Source organism: Triticum aestivum, chromosome 5D, assembly GCF_018294505.1.
Source record: "Triticum aestivum cultivar Chinese Spring chromosome 5D, IWGSC CS RefSeq v2.1, whole genome shotgun sequence".
Taxonomy (NCBI): domain Eukaryota; kingdom Viridiplantae; phylum Streptophyta; class Magnoliopsida; order Poales; family Poaceae; genus Triticum; species Triticum aestivum.
This window is the reverse complement of record NC_057808.1, coordinates 294,345,155-294,367,946: the sequence shown is the minus strand read 5'-3', so window position 1 is coordinate 294,367,946 and position 22,792 is coordinate 294,345,155. Positions and strand designations below refer to the sequence as shown.

The window sequence follows — 22,792 nt, the reverse complement described above, 5'->3', positions numbered from 1 at the left end:
GCCAAACAGACGGTCACATGCGCCAACGCCGACAGCGCTCCAACTTTGACGACGAGCTTCGCAAGAAGAGAAAGAGTGGGCAGATAAAGAAAAGGGATAAAATGGTTACTCTGACTGGGTCAAGGCAAGTCCAGGCCAACCGCATTATATTAGATCCCCACTTCTCAGAAATAAATAAATGCCAAGATAGTCATACACTAGTCACTAGGCTAAGAGCAAACAAAAGGACAAGAGCTGCTACGTGGCTTCCAATTCCATGGAGAAGAAGAGGGTGGCCATCATCGGAGCCGGCGTGAGTGGCCTCACCGCCTGCAAGCACGCGTTGGAGCACGGCTTCCGGCCTGTCCTGTTCGAGGCCGAAGCGGACGCCATCGGCGGCGTGTGGGCGCACACGCTCGCCTCAACGCGCCTTCAAACACCACGGCCATACTACCAGTTCACGGACTTCCCATGGCCGCCGGGAGTGTCGGATTTGTACCCGGGTCATAAACAGGTCACCGAGTACCTGCGCTCGTACGCGCGCCACTCCGGCGTGCTAGAGTGCATCAGGTTCGGCAGCCGGGTCGCCGCCCTGGAGTACACCGGCGCCGCCAACGAGGAGGAGATGATGGCGTGGGATCAGTGGGCCGGCAACGGCGAGGCCTTCGGCAGCGGTCGCGGCGAGTGGCGGCTCACGGTGCAGCGCGGGGACGACGTTGAGGTGAGTAATTACAAAGCTTCCATCTGTTGACGCTCAAAAGTGACACGTTTAAAAAGAGTGGCTTGAAGCTATGTCAAGATTAATTCAAACTTACTATTGAAAGTCACCATGAGATGATTCTCTTCGAGAAAATGAAGATGAATGAATATGAAGATGGTCTAAAGCGGAGCTCGAATGTAAAAGTTATGACAAGTTCAGAGATGCTCATGTCGACACCAGATTAAAGAATGGCTGGAAACCTTTTAAGATGGCTTTAAATGAAGAAAGTTTCAACATGAAAGTTGTGCGTCTCGTCGAAACGATCGATTTGATATAAAGATCGTCCCAATCCGAGGTCGTATGCAAAAGTTAGACCCTCCAGTGTGCAAAATATGACGCCCGGAACCACACACATGTGTGAGTATGTCTGATGAGCTGCGTGAATAATTAGCTGTTTTGCGAGATCGATTTGACCCTCGAGATGACCTCTGATGAAAACACGTTCAACATGAAATTTGTTCGCCTCGTCGAAACGGTCAAGATTGCTTTTGGACTCGTTTCCATCCGAGGTCGTTTACCACCACAAAAAAGACCCGCAAGGTGCAGCCAGTTTTAGACCGAACAGTTTTGGAAAGTTCGGATAAAACCAATCCGAATTTGATTAGGTTTTGGACGTGAATCCAAACCTTTTCCTTGCACGGGAAGTCCAGCCGCCTCTTATATATCTAAGGGGTGACGGCCGATTGAACAACACACAATCGAACAAATCATCTACCACTTTTTTATCTTTTATCTTTTCTCCTTAACCCTAGTTCTTCCTCTTCATCGTTCTTCGTCTGTTCTTCTTATTGCAGGCCGACGAACTTCGAGGCCCTAGGGGCGATCAGGTCGACCTAGGGAAGTCCATAGCCGCCGCGCGCCCCGACGGGGTCCTTCCCGGGCGTGTGGGGTTTCGGGTCTTCAAAAGCACCCGCTGGATTGCTTGCGTACCGCGCTTCCGGCCGGGTCTCCTTCGACGTGAGCTGTGGTGCATCACCCCCGGCGTCGAGGGTACACGGTGACGTGTTCGTGTGCGAACAAACTTTTTGACGACTCCGCTGGGGATCAGAACTTTGAACGGTCTCCAGCCCGTTCTTGCTATGAAGAGATCGTCATCTAGGGTTTGCAATCTACAAAGGTAATATGAATACCCAATTCCCTACTGTAGATGCAAATAATTCATATGGTGTTACTAGATCGTTTAATGAGTATACTCTATCGGCCAGCCCTAGTTTGTTCTATCATGCATCTAATTACGTGCATAGGCCGATTCAACGGAATTTACATGCTTCAACTTTTTATGATACTAGTAACATGCACCATATGTATCCCAACTCTCATGCATCGGCAACCCCACAAATTGTTATGCCGATGAACAACATGGTGAGTTTGGTTAATAAATTTGAAACACCTCATGTTAGGATTTCCAATGCCATGGAAGAAAGTGTTTCACCCTTTTATTCATCGGCAAGTAATGTTCAATATACTAATCCAACCATGCCGATGAATGAGAGAATTGGCCATGGTACTACTAGCTATTCGGCCAGTTATTCCCAACCGTCATATGCTACACCTCATGGCAATAATTTTTCAGCACCATACACAACTGTAGATGTTCATAATTCGGCTTACGACCTTCCTGGTCATAGCCGAATGAATGTAAATTTTACAGGAGCGGTTGTGCCCAATATTATAGAAGATGAGGTAGTGGTGGCTGCATTGAAGAGTTTAGCCCAAAATAAGAGGATTAGTGCTCTTTGCCTTGAACAACATGAAAATGGCCTATTTCCTGATTATGCCGCAATAAAAGCTAGAGTTTTGCAAGAAGATGCATCTTTGCCAATTGATAAAATTGGCGAAAAAATATGGGTTTTACAACAATGCATATGCCTTCACCTAGTACTACATCATATTATACACCCCCTACACTATTGCAAAATTTCGGCAACACCCGTGTGTCATTGCCGAAAGAATCTAAAAGCATTGGGGGGCAATCGTATCCGGAGTGGGCTGAAATTGAGAAAAAGCTTAAAGCCAACTTTGCCGCTCGCCGCCAGAAACAAATAGAAAAAGAATTGGCTCAGATAAAAGAAGCTTTGCCAATTGGTAGTATCAATAAAAAGAAGGATGATTCGGAACTTGAAAGTGCTTCGGTTGAAAAAGCCGAATCAAGTAGTATATATTCCGAATCCATCAAATCCAAAGAGGCAAGCATTATTGAGAAAGGGCATGGCAAGCATAGCAAAACAACCATGCTTGATTTTTCTGAAGTTAATGGAACCTACTTCCTGCCCTATGAGTTCCGTGCCGTAGAAATTGACAAGCCTCAAGGACAAGAGCAAGTAGCCAAACAAAGTTCGGCTGATAAGGATCTTCAAGGTAATGATGCACAGAATAAAGAAAAAGATGATGAAGAGGCATTGGGGAGCCACCCAAAGATGAAGCAAGATTGTTCAAGCCACACCACCATCATGCTCTCCCGACATATTTGAAGAGGTATGTTTAGCAAGTAATTTACCTATTTTCAGATTTGGTCAAAACTTTATTGTTGATGCATCCATCAGAAAAATCCTCTTAAGTAATTTTGAAAGACCAATGAAGAAGGGTAATTTACTTGTTAGCAATAAAATTGTTATGGAACATATCGGTCAACCCATTGCGCCATTTATAAAGACCGATAAGGACTTATTGTTACAGCCAAAGCTTTCCCCGTTGCTTTATCTTAAGTTCATATCTAGTTGGGTAGCTTTGCTTATTTCATACGTGGCTTGCACTTGGTCTCAACTGAGACATGTATGTTCTAAATATCTTCATTTCAGAAATTTAAAGCCAAGGTTAAATTCTATTGAGAAAACCGATGCTAATATAATGTCGTATCCAAAGACATCGGAGATAGAGTGAAAAATACAATGCATAGCCGAATGGGGAGATTCCAAATCTGAACCATTCGTTTGCTTATCTCCAAAGCCGTTCACACAACAAGATCGGCTAGAAAACAAGAAGTATACCTTCAATTCAAGCATGTATGATCAAATATTTGATTTGTTACTGAAAAATAATTACATTACAATTCTTGATCACCATGTTAAGCCATCAATCCAAGGACGAACGTATTGTAAGTTACATGATTCGTCCAAGCATAATTTTGAGGATTGCAACATGTTTTGTCAAATAGTTAAATCGGCCATTGAAAAAGGACGATTGAAGTTTGTTGAAACACCAAGAGATGACCAGTCTATTCCGATTGGTCCCGGTGGCAAAAAATTTTTGCATCGGCTGCTTCAAGCCGATCCATTTAAAGAGAGGGTAAAAACTGCAGGTGATGGGATCAAGCTTTCAAGTAAAGAAGTTGTTGAAGAGTATAATGAACATAATCTTGAGGACGAGAGTTCCATCGAAGCTACAATAGAGACGCCAAGGACTGGGGGGCAGCAAGCGAATCCAACGATCGATGAAAGCAAACCAAAAGAAAATAAAGGCCGAAATAAGCGCAAGTGTAAGAGATCAAAAATCACCTTCGCTGAACTATTGGAAAAATATCAAAAGAAGACTGAAGAGAAGAATGCTTATCGGCCAAATCATGCAAAGAATCCAAGATCACCTCCAAGGCGCAAATATGAGGATCGGTATTGGCAAAGTGAGAATTTTAATGCAACATATTCATATCCTTATTTTGGTCCGCCAATACCAATGTCGTGGATGCCTCCCTATGCTCATATAGAATCATATCCATCATGGGACAGGTATGATACAAGGGCACATTCTCCATCTTATTTTAGACCATCTCACCAATATTATGCAGCCCCGAGAAGATCAACATTTGAACAATCACATGTTAAAGACCGTTTCAATCATAAGGAATCGGTCCAGAGCTCAAGGAAGAAGAAAGAGATGGTCAAGCAAGTTTACCGTGTTAAAAGAGATGGTCGTAATAGTGCAACTTTAGATTTGATCTCAAGTGAAAAAGAGCCAATTAAAGTGTTGACATTGGCTACTAAAGGCAATGAGACAAAGAAACCAATTATTGAGATTCAAAGTGCCAAATCTGAAGAAAAGAAGTTGAGAGTGCATAAGGCCAAAAAGGAATTGCCATTGGTCAAAAAAGAATCATAGTCGAGATGTCCACTCGTCTTATCATATTGGCAAAAGAAGAAATTACAAAAACTTAGTGCACAAGAACTTGAAGAAAGGAACATGGCATGGGTTCCCAAAGGAAGTGCTCAAAATAAGAATTATGTGCAAGCTTCCATTATAAGAAGTGCGGTAAAGGTGAAGAAGGAAAAGAGTGAAAACTATGAAGGACCAAGCCGAAGGTTTCAGCATCTTCGGTCTACACATTATCAATATTCTTCAACTATGCCACTAACGCCTTTGCCATGGAATTCGTCATCAGGTATGATTGGTAACCCTCAATGGGCTTATTTTAATTCATGGATGCAATATAATTTCTTACATCATGAAAGGGTATTACCAAGTCACTATACATTTGATTAGCTCCAAGTTTGTTGCTGATCCAATGGGCCGACATACTTGATTTGTCATTTAATTTGTTTGTTTCGGCCATATGTGCTTTGAGCGAAGTTTACATGGTAATGGCCGATAGTTATCTATCGTCCTAAGAGTATGTCAATGCATGGCCGGTGTAGTATTCTAACATCGTCCTTAGTTCGATTGGAGAGCGAGACAAGGTACGTGCTCATGGTAATTTATATTTATATTTGAATGGAGTTGAGACATCATGACTGATGTCATTGAATACATGGTGCATAGACCAATTCATAGTTGCAGAATTGGCTAGTGGGATTATACTTTGTTTGGATATGATTTGGCTTATGCATCTTTGAGTCTATAAGAGGCCAAATCATAGCTGATTTTATTACTGAACATCGGATTAATGACATGCATAATATTGATGTTAGCCTTGTCTCTCTAGTACTCTGGAGATTATGTTTTGATGGTTCAATTCGTAGCAATGGCCAAAGTGTTGGTGTTGTTTATATATCTCCTTATGACACTATTTTTGAAGCCTCATGCCGCTTAGAATATTTTTATGCACGATTAATCAAAGCCGAATATGCATTGTTATTCGGATTGAATCTTTTTACTTGCTATAGGTGCTATACATATTGAGGCTTTCAGTGATTCGTTATGAGTAGTGCAACAAATATCCAAGGGTTATTAATGTTTTGACGAATCACTTATAGTTTATCTTGGGGTATGTCTAGATGCAAAATTTACCTTGGTTTGCTTTAAAATTGTTCATGTATTTAGACATGACAATTCGAAAGAATTGGCACAGCAAACATCCGGCTACTATGTTAATCATGTTGTATTGCATTTCTCTCAATAGCTGATGCTTAGTCTCGTCAACATAGGTAAGGCCGAACCGAAGTCCGCAGATTCGGACACTAATGAAATTTTTATGCAGGCGAAAGTAAGGATTGGAGAAAGTTTATTGTTGATTATCTACAAAATCCTAGAAAAATAGTGAACAATATGGTTCGGAGGATGACCTTGAGATACATATCTGTGGAACTTTATCACCGGATTGTTAATGAAGCTGAGAAGGTTTCACCCAAGTTTGCATCAGAAAGTTCACACAAGACATGACCGATATATACTTATCATCCTAAGAACATATAAATGGCCGATGGAGTGTTGACATCGTCCTTAGAACAAACTTGGTACAAGTTATTTTTCGGCACGCTAGCTTTGACGAAAAACAGGGGGGGCATGTGTTGACGCTCAAAAGTGGCACGTTTATAAAGAGTGGCTTGAAGCTATGTCAAGATTAATTCAAACTTACTATTGAAAGTCACCATGAGATGACTCTCTTCGAGAAGATGAAGATGAATATGAAGATGGTCTAAAACGGAGCTCCGATGTAAAAGTTATGACAAGTTCAGAGATGCTCATGTCGACACCAGATTAATGAATGGCTGTAAACCCAATTAAGATGGCTTCAAATGGAGAAAGTTTCAACATGAAAGTTGTGCGTATCGTCGAAACAATCGATTTTGATATAAAGATCATCCCAATCCGAGGTCGTATGCAAAAGTTAGAGCCCGCACAGCGTGACCCTCCAGTGTGCAAAATATGACGCCCAGAACCACAAACATGTGTGAGTATGTCTGACGAGCTGCGTGAATAATTAGCTGTTTTGCGCGACCAATTTGACCCTCGAGATGACCTCTTATGAAAAAGTTCAACATGAAATTTGTTCGCCTCATCGAAACGGTCAAGATTGCTTTTGGACTCGTTTCCATCCGAAGTCGTTTACCACCATAAAAAAGACCCGCAAGATGCAGCCAGTTTTAGACCGAATAGTTTTGGAAAGTTCGGATAAAACCAATCCGAATTTGATTAGGTTTTGGACGTGAATCCAAACCTTTTCCTTGCACGGGAAGTCCAGCCGCCTCTTATATATCTAAGGGGTGACGGCCGATTGAACAACACACAATCGAACAAATCATCAAACACTTTTTTATCTTTTATCTTTTCTCCTTAATCCTAGTTCTTCTTCTTCCTCATTCTTCGTCTGTTCTTCTTATTGCAGGGCGACGAACCTCGAGGCCCTAGGGGCGATCAAGTCGACCTAGGGAAGCCCATAGCCGCCGCGCGCCCCGACGGGGTCCTTCCCGGGCGTGTGGGGTTTCGGGTCTTCAAAAGCACCCGCTGGATTGCTTGCGTACCGCGCTTCCGGCCGGGTCTCCTTCGACGTGAGCTGCGGTGCATCACCCCCGGCGTCGAGGGTACACGGTGACGTGTTCATGTGCGAACACCATCACTGTAAAATCTACCTGAAAGTTTGATAGGCTTTCATGATTGATGCATGCCATGCATAAGCACAATTGTAGATCCACGAGGCCGACTTTGTGGTTCTATGTGTCGGACGGTTCAGTGGCATGCCCAGCGTTTCCACTTTCCCGCCGGGGAAAGGGCCAGAGGCCTTCGATGGCACCGTGATCCACTCCATGGATTACTCCAACATGGACAATGCAAAGGCCATCGAACTCATCAAAGGCAAGCTCGTCACCGTCATCGGTTACCAAAAGTCTGCTCTCGACATCGCCACAGATTGCGCAAATGTGAATGGTAAAATATTCTGCCCAGCCACTATCTATTAATTCTTCGCTTGTAGTAATAATTGGAACAATATGATTATATATTTTTAGAATCCACAAAAACTTGTATGTTTGAGCAGGCCCGGCGTATCCATGCACAGTGATATGTCGTACGAAGCAATGGATCATCCGTGGCTACAACGCATGGGATGTCCCGATTGGTTTCTTCTATCTCAATCGCTTTTCTCAACTTCTAAAAGCAAGTACAATAGAGCTGAGTCAGCGGGCTATAAAGAATAAACTAGTATATTTCTGTTTAGTTGGAGGAAAGAGAAAAGGAAAGAGAAGGTAAGCGGGCTCTTCGTGAAGAGCCAGCTCTAGCACGTGCTTCTAGGCACTTTGTGAGAATGAAAGGTGGGCCACATAATACAAAAGTAGTACACTCTTTTAATCTATTATTGTACATGTTGGCTATAAAATAAGCTCTAGATGACATGGCATTGGCTTATAGCCAGCAGCTGGCTATACTATTAACCATGCTCTAATTCACAAGCCAGGGGAGGGGCTGCTCTTTGGCCTTCTGGCCACGTTATTATCACCCTTGGTAATGGCCATATAACTAACTAATCCAGCGAGACCATGATAATTAGTTTTTAACTAACACAATATAGATGCAGACAATCGTACATACGCACCACAATAATTACTCTAATGTTCTTAACTGTATGTAATATTTGACAGCTACTATAGATGGGTTGTGCCCATGAAGAAGCACGGGATGGTACCAGACCACAGCTTCTTCGATGCTATGAGCTCATGCCTGGTTGTGTCACTACCCACGATAAGTTCTACTCCCTCCGTTCCATAATGTAGTTTTTATAAAAAAAAAATATAGTCAAACTTTACAAACTTTGACCAAGTTATAGAGAAAACTATTTATATATACAATGTCAAATATATAAAATATGAAAAGACATCTTACGATGAATTTAATAATATATATTTTGGCATTCTAAATGTAAATGTTTTTCTCCATAAACTTGGTTAAAGTTTGTAAAATTTGACTTTTTTAAAAATCTATAAGCACTACGTTATGAAACGAAGGGAGTACCATAATGTCGATCAAGGGAGCGTCGTTCTCAAGAAAGCAAAGGAAGTTAACTTCCGCAGACAAGGCCTGGTCGTAGAAGGCGAATAGTCGCCGGTAACAAAGAGCGACGTGGTGATATTTGCCACCGGATACAGAGGTGACCAAAAGATGAGGGAGATGTTCGCATCACCCATGTTCAGAGACATCGTAGCAGGCTCACCGTCCAGCATCGTTCCACATTTCAGGTTGAACACAAAGAAAAATCACAAACTTTTTGTACATGCATGCATGCAAAGCTTTAAGAGCATCTCCAACAACCGCCCAACGCGCCGCGCGCTAAAAACCACTTTCTGGCGCGCTCTTCGCCCGGTTTTACGCGGCCGGCAGCGCTGGCTCCAACAGCCGCGCTCAAATGCAGCACGCGCGCGCCACTCCAACAGCGCGAAAAAATGCAGCGCGCGCGACTCGTCGGGGCATTGCCATATATTGCATTTTAGACACAAAATGAATTTCAAACATTCAAAATAAAATGAAAATGGCATATAAATTTCACACAAACAAGTTGATGAATAAAAGTTCATGCCCACAAGTTCATCCAACCAAATTCAAAATGCAAACCAAGTTCATGACACAAACGAAAGACACATCAAGCCTCGTCCTTGTCTTCATCCTCATCTTCGGAAGACGATTCTTCCTCCTCCGAAGATGATTCTTCCTCCTCCTCATCATCATTGTCGCGCACCGCATCACGTGAAGCTCGGACGGTGTTGGCAAGATCTTCAACGGTATCTTCATGGGAAGGTGTGTGAGGCACACCGGAAGACATTCCGCCCATGGCGCCGGAGGTGCACCCATGCCTCCCATGAGAGAAGCAAAACTCATGCCTCCCATGGCGGCCATGGCGCCGGGCGGCGGTGGAGGTGTCGCGGCTGTAGGATGGGGTGAGCGGGGTGCCGGCGCGTCCGTCCATCGGGTCAAGTTCGCCGGCGCCAGCGCGCGTGGGGCGAAGGTGGCGGGGAGGAGAGAGTGCGGCGCGAACGCTCGTGTGTGCCGCGCGCGGAAGCGGGCGTCCCAAATACACAGCGTGAGTTGGCGATTCGGACCGCGCGTCCAACTTCATATGCCGCGCGCGCGGTTATTGCACGCCCGCTGAAGCCACTCTACCGGTTGCGCGCGCGCTAAAATGGCTAAATTTACGACGTGGCGCTTGTTTAGCGCGGCTGTTGGAGATGCTCTAAATGCATGGGAGTGGGTTACGACTAATGGCTATTTTGATCGATACATGCAGGCAGTGTGTCCATCCGAGGATCCCCCAACTAGCTATCATCGGCTACTGCGAGAACGTGTCAAACCTGCACGCCTTCGAGCTACAGTCGATATGGTTGGCGCACTTCCTTGGTGGGACCTTCCATTTTCCTAACATAAGATGTATGGAGGAGAACATACACTAGTGCAGAACCGGGCTTTAGCGCCGGTTCGTAAGGGCCTTTAGTGCCGGTTCTGCAACCGGCACTAAAGAGTGGAGACTAAAGCCCCCCCCTTTTACTACCGGTTCGGCACGAACCGGCGCTAAAGTGCCACCACGTGGCACGAGCCAGGTCCGGGTGCTGGTAGACCATTAGTACCGGTTGGTAGCACCAACCGGTACTAAATGTTTGGCGAGGTTTGGTTTTAATTTTTATTTTTCCATTAATTTTGTGTTTTCCATTTAATCCTTTTTTATTTGCTGGTATTTTACGATACTACATATTGTACACGTTATGCATATATATAAATAGATTTTCTCGTAGAACCGATCATATATATATAATCGAATGTCTCACAACCACCATTAATTATTCACACATACACATGTATATATATACAATTTCTCCTACATGTTGCATTGGTGCCTTCGGAGCACGATGACAAGTGGTTCATGGGGGCGGTAGCGGGTAATAGTATTCTCCTTTGGGATCTATGACCTGGTCGAGCAAGAATCCCGCTATTTCCTCTTGAAGTGCTCGTATGCGCTCCTCTGGTAGGAGCTGGTCCCGCACCTCTTTGAACTGTTAAGAAGGAGATCAATATGCATGTGTATTAGTTGTGTGACTAGATATCGACAATCATGTAAGATTTGTGAATAGTGTTCTGGCAAACGTACCCAGTCCTGTCTATCAGATCTGCTCCTTTCGGACGCCGTCATGCGAATGTTCTCGCAAACGTAGTATGCACACACTTCAGTCCCCGGCGCCTGCTTCAGGGCCTTTACGAGAATAGAATTTAATCAGATAATAATTAATCAAGCATGTTAATTAATTAATGGTATTGAAACAAGAATTAAAGAGATGGTAGCTAGCTAGCTAGTACTACTTAATTACTTACCTTGGGTCGATACCAACATAGCTTTTGTCGTCATTTTCCTGGAGTCACCTTGATGTACTTTGCCCAAGCCCTGCCCGCCGGCAAAGAAAATTAATAAAGGGGTTATTAAAAATAGTTCATATCAGGAAATGACGAACTAAATAGGCCGAGATATAGTTAATAATGATTGAAATAACATGTCGACTATCCCCTTCACGATGATGTAGTCACTATCTTTTTTAAGTAGTGAGTCCAGTACTTCAACTTTTCCTTCGTCAACTTTAATGTCTAACAAGATCCAGTGGAAGCTGCATACGCATACGTTTGCATGTATAAATTAAGAGGGCATGTGCATAACACTAATCAACTATAACCCTAAACCCTATACACTTATTAACATCTAGCTACTAAGCAAAAACAGAATTTGTAGTACAAGACAGTGTGACTCACTCGAAGTTGTAAGGAAGTAGTATATCTTCATTGCTATTGAGGCGCTTCAAGAACTCTACCATGCATTTCTCTACATCTTGTCTACACCATTCCAATTTCCATGTGTATTCATTAACGGTATTTGGGTCAATGAACCCAATGCCATAGCGTCCAGCTTTTTTCATTTCATACATCTTCATCCTGCATAATACCACAGAAAAGAATATATAGTGAGGATATATAATTACAGGTAATTAATGATCAATCAATGAGCACTAGAGCTAGCTTGAGATTTAAATTACAGAAAGAAATCACTTACAGACAATAGCAACTGACGATAGATTTGTCGAGTGCATCTTGATTGAATAACTGAAATAGTTCTGAATACTCAACGGACAGAGCTTTCTGATTGAAGTAATGATCTTCCTCGACTTGCACCATGAGGGACTCTCGATTGGAAATCTTGGTAATTTTCATGTACCAATCATGCAATTCATACATTCTCGTTGGGAGGTTCTTGACCTCCTCGGGCTCGACCAAAGGTTGGCCCCGGACATATTTCCGTTTTATTTCCTCCTCTCTAAGCGGAGACATGGGCTCGATATCGAGGAGTTGTCCAACAGTGATCTTGAGCATTCCAGCCTGCTTTATATGCTCCTCGGTTATTACCACATCGCCCAGCTCGGGAACGTAAACGGTTTTCCCACAATAATATTGGGCGCGCGTACTCTCATGTGTTGTTGGCACAACAAGCGGGGGGGTCGATTGTGCCGCCTGTTCTCCCAGCTGGGGAACGGTTTTCCCGCATTTTTTGACAGCTGCTTGTTGGCTCAAGCTCGAGCTCGCTTCTTTCTGTAGTCGTGCTCGATGTGCCTTCCTGATTTGGCGCTCATAGTCTGAGTCAACAGGCTTGGGAGCTAGTGGTCTAGCCATATGAATGAAGTGGTCAATCTTTTCCTCAGGCACTTTCTCCCTCGGCGGCGGTGCCGGTTTCGGTCCAAAATGGGCGTCCACTTGGGCCCGCACTATGGCATCGTTTTGCTCCTCAGTCATGTCATAAGGCCTCTGAGGAAGAGGAGCAAGGCTTGGACCATATTTATATCGCTTGTCTCCACCTGTACTTCCTGTACTACCTCGACTCGTACCGCTACGCACCATAGCTGTGGCGTGTCTCTTCTGCGATTGCTGAGGCGGCGGAGACGGCTGACGTGGCTGAGTTGGAGCAGGAGGACTGGCCTGACGCTGTGCCGGACTTGAAGCAGGAGGTGTGGCCTGACACGGTGTCGGACTTGAAACAGGAGGAGTGGCCCGACATTGTGCCGGACTTGAAGCAGGAGTATGCTCACACGTTCGTGGACTTGGAGGAGCGGGAGTCTGCTGACATGGTGGCGGACTTCGAGGAGGAGTCGGCTCATGCGTTCGTGGACTTGGAGGAGCGGGAGTCTGCTGACTCGATGGCGGACTTCGAGGAGGAGTCGGTAGATGCGGTGTCGGTGGACTTCGAAAGACGATGCAATCCTTTCTCCATAGGATGATACGATGTATGGCCTCTCCCAGTGTGTGCTCGTCGTCACCTCCAGGAATGTCAAGCTGTAGCCCCAAATATGGGTCCACCACCTCATCAACCAAGACACGAGCATAGCCCGCTGGAATCGGGGCGCAATGGAAGGTTGCTTCGGGGGTAATTATAAAAGCAACGGCGTCCGCCACCTTCATGGATATGTTCTTCATTTTGAAGTGTAGCTCACAGTTAGTGTTCTCTATGATGTCATCCACAGAATATGTATCCAGCAGTGCGTCGCCCGGGGCGGAACCAACGCTTGCTGCTGCCGCTGCTGAGACCCCCTTTCCTAGCTAAGTGAGTCGATCTGCTGCTGCTGCTGCTGGAATTTGAGTGCCAAGTCCGCGTGCCTTGCTTCTAGGCCTTGAAGGCGTTCCGCGTCCTGCTTCCTCTGCTCCTCCTCCAGCTTCCTCTTCTTCTCCTCCTCCATCTTCTTTCTTGCACGGGTCCTGTAGTCGGCGTTCCATTCCGAAAAGCCCTCATACCAGGGAATAACGCCCTTGCCTCGTGTTCTTCCCGGGTGTTCAGGATTTCCCAGGGCGCACGTAAGCTCGTCGTTCTCTCTGTTGGGCGTGAACACCCCCTTTCGAGCAGCTTCTATTGCGTCAAGTAACTTTTGTTCTGCTCCTTTTAGACTTACCTTCTTCGAAACGTCGCCTGTCTTCGGGTCCAACGCCCCCCCATGCGCATAGAACTAAGTTCTGCACCTGGGGGCCAGTTCCTAGTAACCGGAGTGACCCCTGCATCCTCCATCTCTTGCTCAGACTTATCCCACTTAGGTAGTGCTACAGCGTAGCCACCTGGACCCAGCCTATGGAACTGCGTCTTTTTTGCGGCATTGGCCTTGTTTTTTCTCGACCGTTCCTTAGATAATTCTAATTCCTTGAATTTCATGAAAGCGGGCCAGTGTTCTCTTTGCTTCTCCAGTGTTCCCTTGAATTCTGGAGTCTTCCTTTCTGCAGCGAGGTAGTTGGCCCATACAATTTTCTTGTGGGTGTTGAATGCAATTGCCATCTTCTTAAGAGCAGCGTCCTTGACTTTCTGCATATCTACATCAGTGAAATAATCTGGTAGGGTGAAATGTTCCATCAGAGATTCCCAAAGCTTTTGTTTTGCTCTGTCGTCGACCCAAGTAACATCTGGGCGTTTAGTTTTTGGCTCTTTCCATTCTTGAATGGAGATCGGGAGTTGGTCCTTCACAAGAACTCCGCACTAACGAACGAACTTGTTCGCAATGTTCTTAGGCGTGAGGGGTTCGCCACTAGCTTTGATGGAATCGATGTTGTACTTTACACCCTCCTTCAACTTTTTGCCCGGGCCGCGCTTTGTCCTGCTGTCTGTAGAAGCAGATTTGCTCGATCCAGAGGGCTGAAAGAAGAAAGATCGATTCGTTAATATATCTTCAAATAAAAAAACATGTGATGATCACTAGATGCCTGCTTATATAAATATACCTCGCCAGTAGTCTTTGTTATTTTAAGATCAACATTGTATTCGTCATCATAATCATTGTCTGCATCATCATAATCATAATCATAGTTCATGACTTCATCAGCTCGGTCGTCGAGATCGAATATCTTATCATCACCCTCCCCGGTATTGTTCAGATATTGGGAGCCGTCATTTGCTTCATTCAGATCATCTGGCCTGTTAGGGCTGCGTATGATCTCGAACAGGGCCTCTTCTCCCTCTCTGCCGGTATTGTCCGCCATAGCTTTGTTTAACTAATACAGAAGAAATATAAAACAATTTAGTATTCAAATTACGATGCATGGATGCAATCAATAAGGAAAAACTGAATCATATAGTACATAATATGCATCGTCTCGAATAATATATAATCTCGAATACATCGTCTCGAATAATATATAATCTCGAATACATCACTAGCTAGGTAGCTAATAAAGATCGAATACTATAGAAGAATTAGGCCACTCGCGGTTCCTGAGGCGCGGGCGGTGGACATCCAAAGACAAGGAACCATCACAGGATCATATCTCCGGTCATCTGCCCAAAGAACCTGCCAGGTATTGGAGAACCTGACGTCCATAGCAGCCATGTAGCGATGGACGTGTTCGTCCTCCTCCCTGACACGGTGACGCACCACCTCCGGCGGGGCCGGCTCCCTCTGCACCGAATGTGGCCCACGCGAACGCCACCAAAGGAGATCAGGGTCGACGACGGGACCCGAGGCCGGGTTCCTCACCAAGCGGCGCGCCCCTCCAGGTAGCACCTCCCAGTGCCAGCCCGGCGGAGCCCAGTCCCGGACATGGGTCAGCCGGACGTCGTCGCAAACGGGTCGACGGCGAGGATGCGGGTCGGGCATCGTCGAGAACAAATACTATATGCCCGCAAAAAGTAACATTTTTTTAATGATTGGATTGTGATAACTAAAATTATAAGAAACTAAAAAAACATCGATCATCGTCTAACAATTTGACATTAATCCAATTCATCTAGCTAAAACTAATTCTAAAATTTCTAACATTTCTATATATATAACTAACATTTCTATAACATTTCTAATATTTCTATAACTAAAAAACATAAAAATTGCTAACATTTCTATAACTAAAATTATAAGAAAACTAAAAACTAACATTTCTAACATTTCTATAACAATTTGAAATTAATCGAATTCATCTAGCTAAAACTAACATTTCTAAAATTTCTAACATTTCTATACACTATTTGACATTAATCTAATTAATTAATTCATTCATCTAAAACATTTGTATAAAAACAGAAAAAACAGAATCGTGTGTGTGTTTCTGTGTGCCTGTGTGTGTGTGTGTGCATGTGTGTGTGTGTGCGCGCGCGTGCGCGTGTGCACCCTACGGCGCCGGCGGCGCGGCGGCTTCGATTGGAGGGAGGAGAGGGGCCGGGGAGAGGGGCTCACAGCGCGGGCGACGGGACGGCGAGACGACGAGACGGGGAGGCAGAGGGGACGGCGACGGACGGCGACGGGGACGGCGACGGGGGCGGCGACGGGGCAGAGGAGAAGAAGCAGAGGGAGAACGAACTGCCGAATTTTTTTGAAGTGTTTTTCTTATATAGAACCCACCTTTAGTACCGGTTGGAGCCACCAACCGGTACTAAAGGTCTGTTTTGGCCAGGCGAAGCGGCGGGAAGCGCACACCTTTAGTACCGGGTGGTGGCACCAACTGGTACTAAAGACCCCCCTTTAGTACCGGTTGGAGCCACGACCCGGTACTAAAGGGGTGCGGTGGCGCAGGTGCGGTGCGGGCAAGTTTAGTCCCACCTCGCTAGCCGAAGGGCGCCCGCACCTGCTTATAAGCCCCGCCGTGGCAGCTGTCTCGAGCTCCTCTCTATTGCAGGCCTTCTGGGCCTACCTGTTCTGTGCTGCCCTGTGGGCCTATTGGGCCTTTGCGGGCCTGCATCCTGGCCCAACAACAGGTTGGGTTTCTAGTCGTATGCAGGCCGCTTTGGCCCAGTAGGCGGGCTTTTTTATTTTCTTATTTTTTTGCTTTATTTATTTTGTTTTATTTATTTTTGAGTTGTTTTTTGCTGTATTTAGAGTTTCTTTGTGAATATTTTTGCTTTAGGTACAAAAAATTACAAACTTTCTATATTAGTGCCGGTAGTTTACAAATTTGAATAGTTTACATTTTGAATTATTTGAAATTTGTGTGAATCACTAGTTTGTGAATCACTTAACTTTGAAAATAGATTTTTCAGTGATTCTTTTTTCTTATGTTTAATATTAGTGTGTTTTATCATTATATTCAATTTGGTAATGCTTAGGTTATTTAAAAAATGAAATGCCTTTGTAACGGATGAGTTTTCGTCCGAAATCCTGATACTTCGAAAGAGATTGTCCATTTTGTACACGAAGTGCATCCAGTTTTTGCGGTAACCCTCTCTACTTTTTTGCACATGCCATGTGGGTGAAATTATAATACCATGCCAACTTTCAACCTTTTCTGAGTTCATTTGAAATGCTTTTCAATTTCAGGGTCATTTAGCTGAAAAAATCAGTAAATGCATGAAAGAATTTGTTTACACATAAAATTTCTTTGCGTTTCAAATGCCAAAACACATAACTACCCTAACTATTATAGAGATTCCCTCCTAGGTGTGAAACACAGAAGAAAGTGATGATAGTGAAGCCGATCACATCCCAGATCTTTGGGTGTGAAACTTTTTCTTCGCGTGTGTCCCTTTGCGCCGTAGCCATGGAAAATCTTCATCATTTAACTGGATGCTCGGGTCAATATTCACTCTGAATGGAGCAATTTCATCAAACTTTTCATAATCTTCTGACATGTCTGTCTTGTCATCCACTCCCACGATGTTTCTCTTCCCAGAAAGAACTATGTGGCGCTTTGGCTCATCGTATGATGCATTCGCTTCCTTATCTTTTCTTTTTCTCGGCTTGGTAGACATATCCTTCACATAGAAAACCTGTGCCACATCATTAGCTAGGACGAATGGTTCGTCTGCATACGCAAGATTGTTGAGATCCACTGTTGTCATTCCATACTGCGGGTCTTCCGTTACCCCGCCTCGTGTCATATTGACCCATTTGCACCGAAACAAAGTGACCTTCAAACCACGTCCATAGTCAAGTTCCCATATCTCCTCTATGTAACCATAATATGTTTCCTTTCCCGTCTTGGTTGTTGCATCAAAGCGGACACCACTGTTTTGGTTGGTGCTCTTCTTATCTTGGGCGATCGTGTAAAATGTATTACCATTTATCTCGTACCCTTTGAAAGTCATTATATTCGAAGATGGTAACTGGGACAGCGAGTACAGGTCATCTTCAATAGAGGCGTCATGCATGGTACGTGTCTGCAACCAGCCGGCGAAACTCCTGGTTTGTTCACGTGTAATCCAGTCATCAGACCGCTCCGGGTGTTTGGAGCGTAGAAAATTCTTGTGTTCGTCCATATACGGAGCCACCAAGGCGGAATTCTGTAGAACTGTGTAGTGTGCTTCAGTGAGAGAATGTCCGTCCATACATATTATTTGATTCCCTCCTAGCGTGCCTTTTCCATCCAGTCTGCCCTTATGCCGCGATTCAGGAACACCAATCGGCTTAAGGTCAGGAATAAAGTCAATACAAAACTCAATGACCTCCTCATTTTCATGGCCCTTGGAGATGCTTCCTTCTGGCCTAAAGGGGAACATATTGTGTAGAAATACAGGACCCAAAACGTTAATCTCTTCGCATAGGTGAACTAGGACGTGCGTCATGATGTTCAAGAAGGATGGTGGGAACACCAACTCGAAACCGACAAGACATTGCACCAAATCATTCTCTAACCTTGGTATGATTTCTGGCTCGATTACCTTCTGACAGATTGCATTGAGGAATGCACATAGCTTCACAATGGCTAATCGAACGTTATCCGGTAGAAGCCCCCTCAATGCAACCGGAAGCAGTTGCGTCATAATCACGTGGCAGTCATGAGACTTTAGGTTCTGGAACTTTTTCTCTACCATGTTTATTATTCCCTTTATATTCGATGAGAAGTCAGACGGTACCTTAATACTGAGCAGGCATTCAAAGAAGATTTCCTTCTCTTCTTTGGTAAGAGCGTAGCTGGCATGACCCTGATGTATGCCGTCTTTTCCATGCATACGTTGCTGGTCCTCCCGTGCCTCAGGTGTATCTTTTGTCTTCCCATACACGCCCAAGAAGCCAAGCAGGGTCACGCAAAGATTCTTCGTCACGTGCATGACGTCGATTGCAGAGCGGACCTCTAGGTCTTTCTAATAGGCCAGGTCCCAAAATATAGATTTCTTCTTCCACATGGGTGCGCGTCCGTCATCGTCATTCGGAACAGGTTGTTCGCCAGGACCCTTTCGAAAGACTACCTTCAAATCCTTGACCATATCATGTACATCAGCACCAGTATGGTGGCGAGGCTTCGTCCGGTGATCCGCCTCACCTTTGAAATGCTTGCCTTTCTTTCTTACGGGATGCCTGCTCGGAAGAATTCGACGATGTCCCAGGTACACATTCTTCCTACAGTTGTCCAAATATATACTGTCGGTATCATCCAAACAGTGCGTGCATGCGCCGTATCCCTTGTTTGTCTATCCTGAAAGGTTACTGAGAGCAGGCCAATCATTGATGGTCACGAACAGCACGGCCTTTAGGTCAAATTCTTCCCCCATGTGCTCATCCCACGCACGTACACCTGTTCCATTCCACAGCTGTAAGAGTTCTTCAACTAATGGCCTTAGGTACACATCAATGTCGTTGCCGGGTTGCTTAGGGCCTTGGATGAGCACTGGCATCATAATGAACTTCCGCTTCATGCACAACCAAGGAGGAAGGTTATACAAACATAGAGTCACAGGCCAGGTGCTATGGTTGCTGCTCTGCTCCCCAAAAGGATTAATGCCATCTGCGCTTAGACCAAACCATACGTTCCTTGCGTCATCTGCAAACTCCTTCCCGTACTTTCTCTTGATTTTTCTCCACTGCGACCCGTCAGCGGGTACTCTCAACTTTTCGTCTTTCTTACGGTCTTCTCTGTGCCATCGCATCGCCTTGGCATGCTCTTTGTTTTGGAACAAACGTTTCAACCGTAGTATTATAGGAGCATACCACATCACCTTGACAGGAATCTTCTTCCTGGGGCGCTCGCCCTCGACATCACCAGGGTCATCGCGCCAGATCTTATAGCGCAATGCACCGCATACCGGGCAAGCGTTCAAATCCTCGTACTCACCGCGGTAGAGGATGCAGTCATTAGGGCATGCATGTATCTTCTGCACCTCTAACCCTAGAGGGCAGACAACCTTCTTTGCTTCATACGTACTCTCGGGCAATTCGTTGTCCTTTGGAAGCATATTCTTTATCATTACCAGCAACTTTCCAAATCCCTTGTCAGATACACCATTCTCTGCCTTCCATTGCAGCAATTCCAGTGTGGTGCCCAACTTTTTCTTGTTAGCTTCGCAATTCGGGTACAACAATTTCTTGTGATCCTCTAACATGCGCTGCAACTTCTTCTTCTCCAAATCACTTGTGCAGTTTCTCTTTGCATCGGTAATGGCCCGACCTAGATCATCAGCGGGCTCATCTGATGCCTCTTCTTCAGCTTCTTCCCGCATTGCCGGCTCAGCTTCTTCCCCCATTGTTGTATCATCGTATTCAGGGAACCCATGGCCAGGATAGCTGTCGTCGTCCTCTTCTTCTTCATTGTCTTCCATCATAACCCCTCTTTCTCCGTGCTTAGTCCAAACATTATAGTGGGGCATGAAACCGGACTTAAACAGGTGGACGTGAATGGTTCTTGACGTAGAGTAATTGTGATCATTCTTACAGACTAAACATGGACAAGGCATAAAACCATCCGCCCGCTTGTTTGCCTCAGCCGCAAGCGGAAAAGTTTGCACGCCATTAATGAACTCGGGAGAGCATCGGTCATCGTACATCCATTGTCGGCTCATCTTCATTACACAACACCGAAAAGACCAAATTAATACAAGTTCATACATAAAGTTCATACAAGACTTAAATGCAACAAACAAATAACTCTCTAACTAAAGAATTTAAATGCAACAACAAATGCGATCAAGATCGCAACTAAGGTAACAATTGATCCAACAGCATAATGATACCAAGCCTCACTATCAATGGCATATTTTCTAATCTTTCTAATCTTCAAGCGCATTTTCTCCATCTTGATCTTGTGATCATCGACGACATCGGCAACATGCAACTCCAATTCCATCTTCTCCCCCTCAATTCTTTTCATCAAATACTCGTTTTTTCTTTCAACTAAATTTAACCTCTCGACAATAGGGTCGGTTGGAATTTCCGGTACACAAACCTCCTAGACAAAAATATCTATGTCAACTTGATGGGCATAATTTGTCATAAACACGAAATGCAACAACTAGTTTTAAAAGAGAATATACCACATCCGAATCATAACAAGGACGAGGGCCGACGGGGACGGATATCAAAACCATGGCACTATGTATAACAAACAACGTACGGGTAAGATAATTATACGAGTAACTATATATCCAAATCACACAAACATCAATTTGGTAATGTAAAACATTCATGAACAAGAGGCTCACCACAAGGTGGTGCCGGCGACGGAACGGTGCGGGCGATCGACTGTGGTTACGACGGAGATTTAGAAGGCACTAAGTAAACCACACCTACATATGCAAACTAAGTGTTATTTTTGACCTCAGATTGCATATAAATCAAATACTAGCACATATATTTCCTCCCAAATTACTAAACTCATAAATTAATCACTATACAAAGCATTGCAAGAGCTAATCTAGCAATGAGAGATGAAAGGACAAAGTTTCTAACCTTTGTGATCATTTGAATGGATGGGGGCCTTCAAATCTTGACAAATTTTGGGCAAAATGTGTGATGAGCTCGAGAGGAAGAGGGGAAGAACAGAGAGGAGAGGGGAAAGGGGAAGAACAGAGCGAGCTCGGGTGGAAGAATGGTTTATGTAGGACGACCTTTAGCACCGGTTCGTGCCACGAACCGGTACTAAAGGTGCTGGAGGGGCCCCGGACTGACAACATCCTGCCACCACTCACTTTAGTACCGGTCCGTGGCACGAACCGGTGCTAAAGGTCGGCCACAAACCGGTACTAATGGGAGCGGCCGGCTAGCCGTTGGAACCGGCACTAATGCACACATTAGTGCCAGCTCAAAAGCAAACCGGCACTAATGTGCTTGACATTTGACCCTTTTTCTACTAGTGATAGACGAGTGGGATAAGTACTTGAAACGGTACGCTTCCGGCCACTACCGTCGGTCATGTGTTGCACCAGTCCACATCGTGTGCAACGATCAGTTGTGTTAAGACATGGGGATTGATCACAAGAGGAAAAATGGAGTCCTGGCAGATTGGGTGCTTCCTTACGGGCTCGTAGATTACGGTGGCATCTAACCGGCGGAGTAACTCAAATAGTTCAATTATGTTTTGCGAATGTTTAATTTGTATTTGTATCTATCCATCCATACATCTCGCGACCCGACCCCGACCCCACCTAGGGACTCCCGACCCCAAGGTGCGGGCCTTGACGGACCATGCAGCTCTTCCGACGTTGACATGGAACAAGGGCAAAGATGAGGGGAGCAAATCGGCCATTATTGTCGGAGGCGAGCAGCTCCTCATTTATCCTTAGACTTGCTCCTCGTAGAGTAAAAGTTGGAAGAAATGGAAACAATATAAGGATAAAAACAATAATTTTAAGAAATCGTGGATGTGTTATATGGGGTCTAATCCCCTTAACTAAAAAAATCCACCTCACAAAATGAGCATAGCTCAGATGGCTAGGTTCCTTGTGGTGAAACCAATCCTCCGAGTTCAAGTCCTTAGTTGACACAGGTGGTCTATTTTCCTGGATTTATTCGAGGCTTTTCGGCGATATTCGTTCAACGGTATGGCGTGCCCGTCAACTATAAAGTGTCTGCGGTAACTTCGTCAATCTTAAAATTTGTTGGCTCAACCTTTCGGATGTGCTCATAGGGACAGGGTGTAAGTTTGTGCATTCTTATGGATGACTATGCATGTAGTACTATGTTTCAAAAAAGAAATTATCGTCTCAAATATTTATTTTTT

General features: G+C 44.7%; 1 pseudogene; it reads left to right on the top strand.

The window, feature by feature from the left end:
• The first annotated feature begins 198 nt into the window (after nt 1–198).
• On the top strand, nt 199–22,117 carry LOC123124706 (probable flavin-containing monooxygenase 1; annotated as a pseudogene).
• Nucleotides 22,118–22,792: the final 675 nt, after the last annotated feature.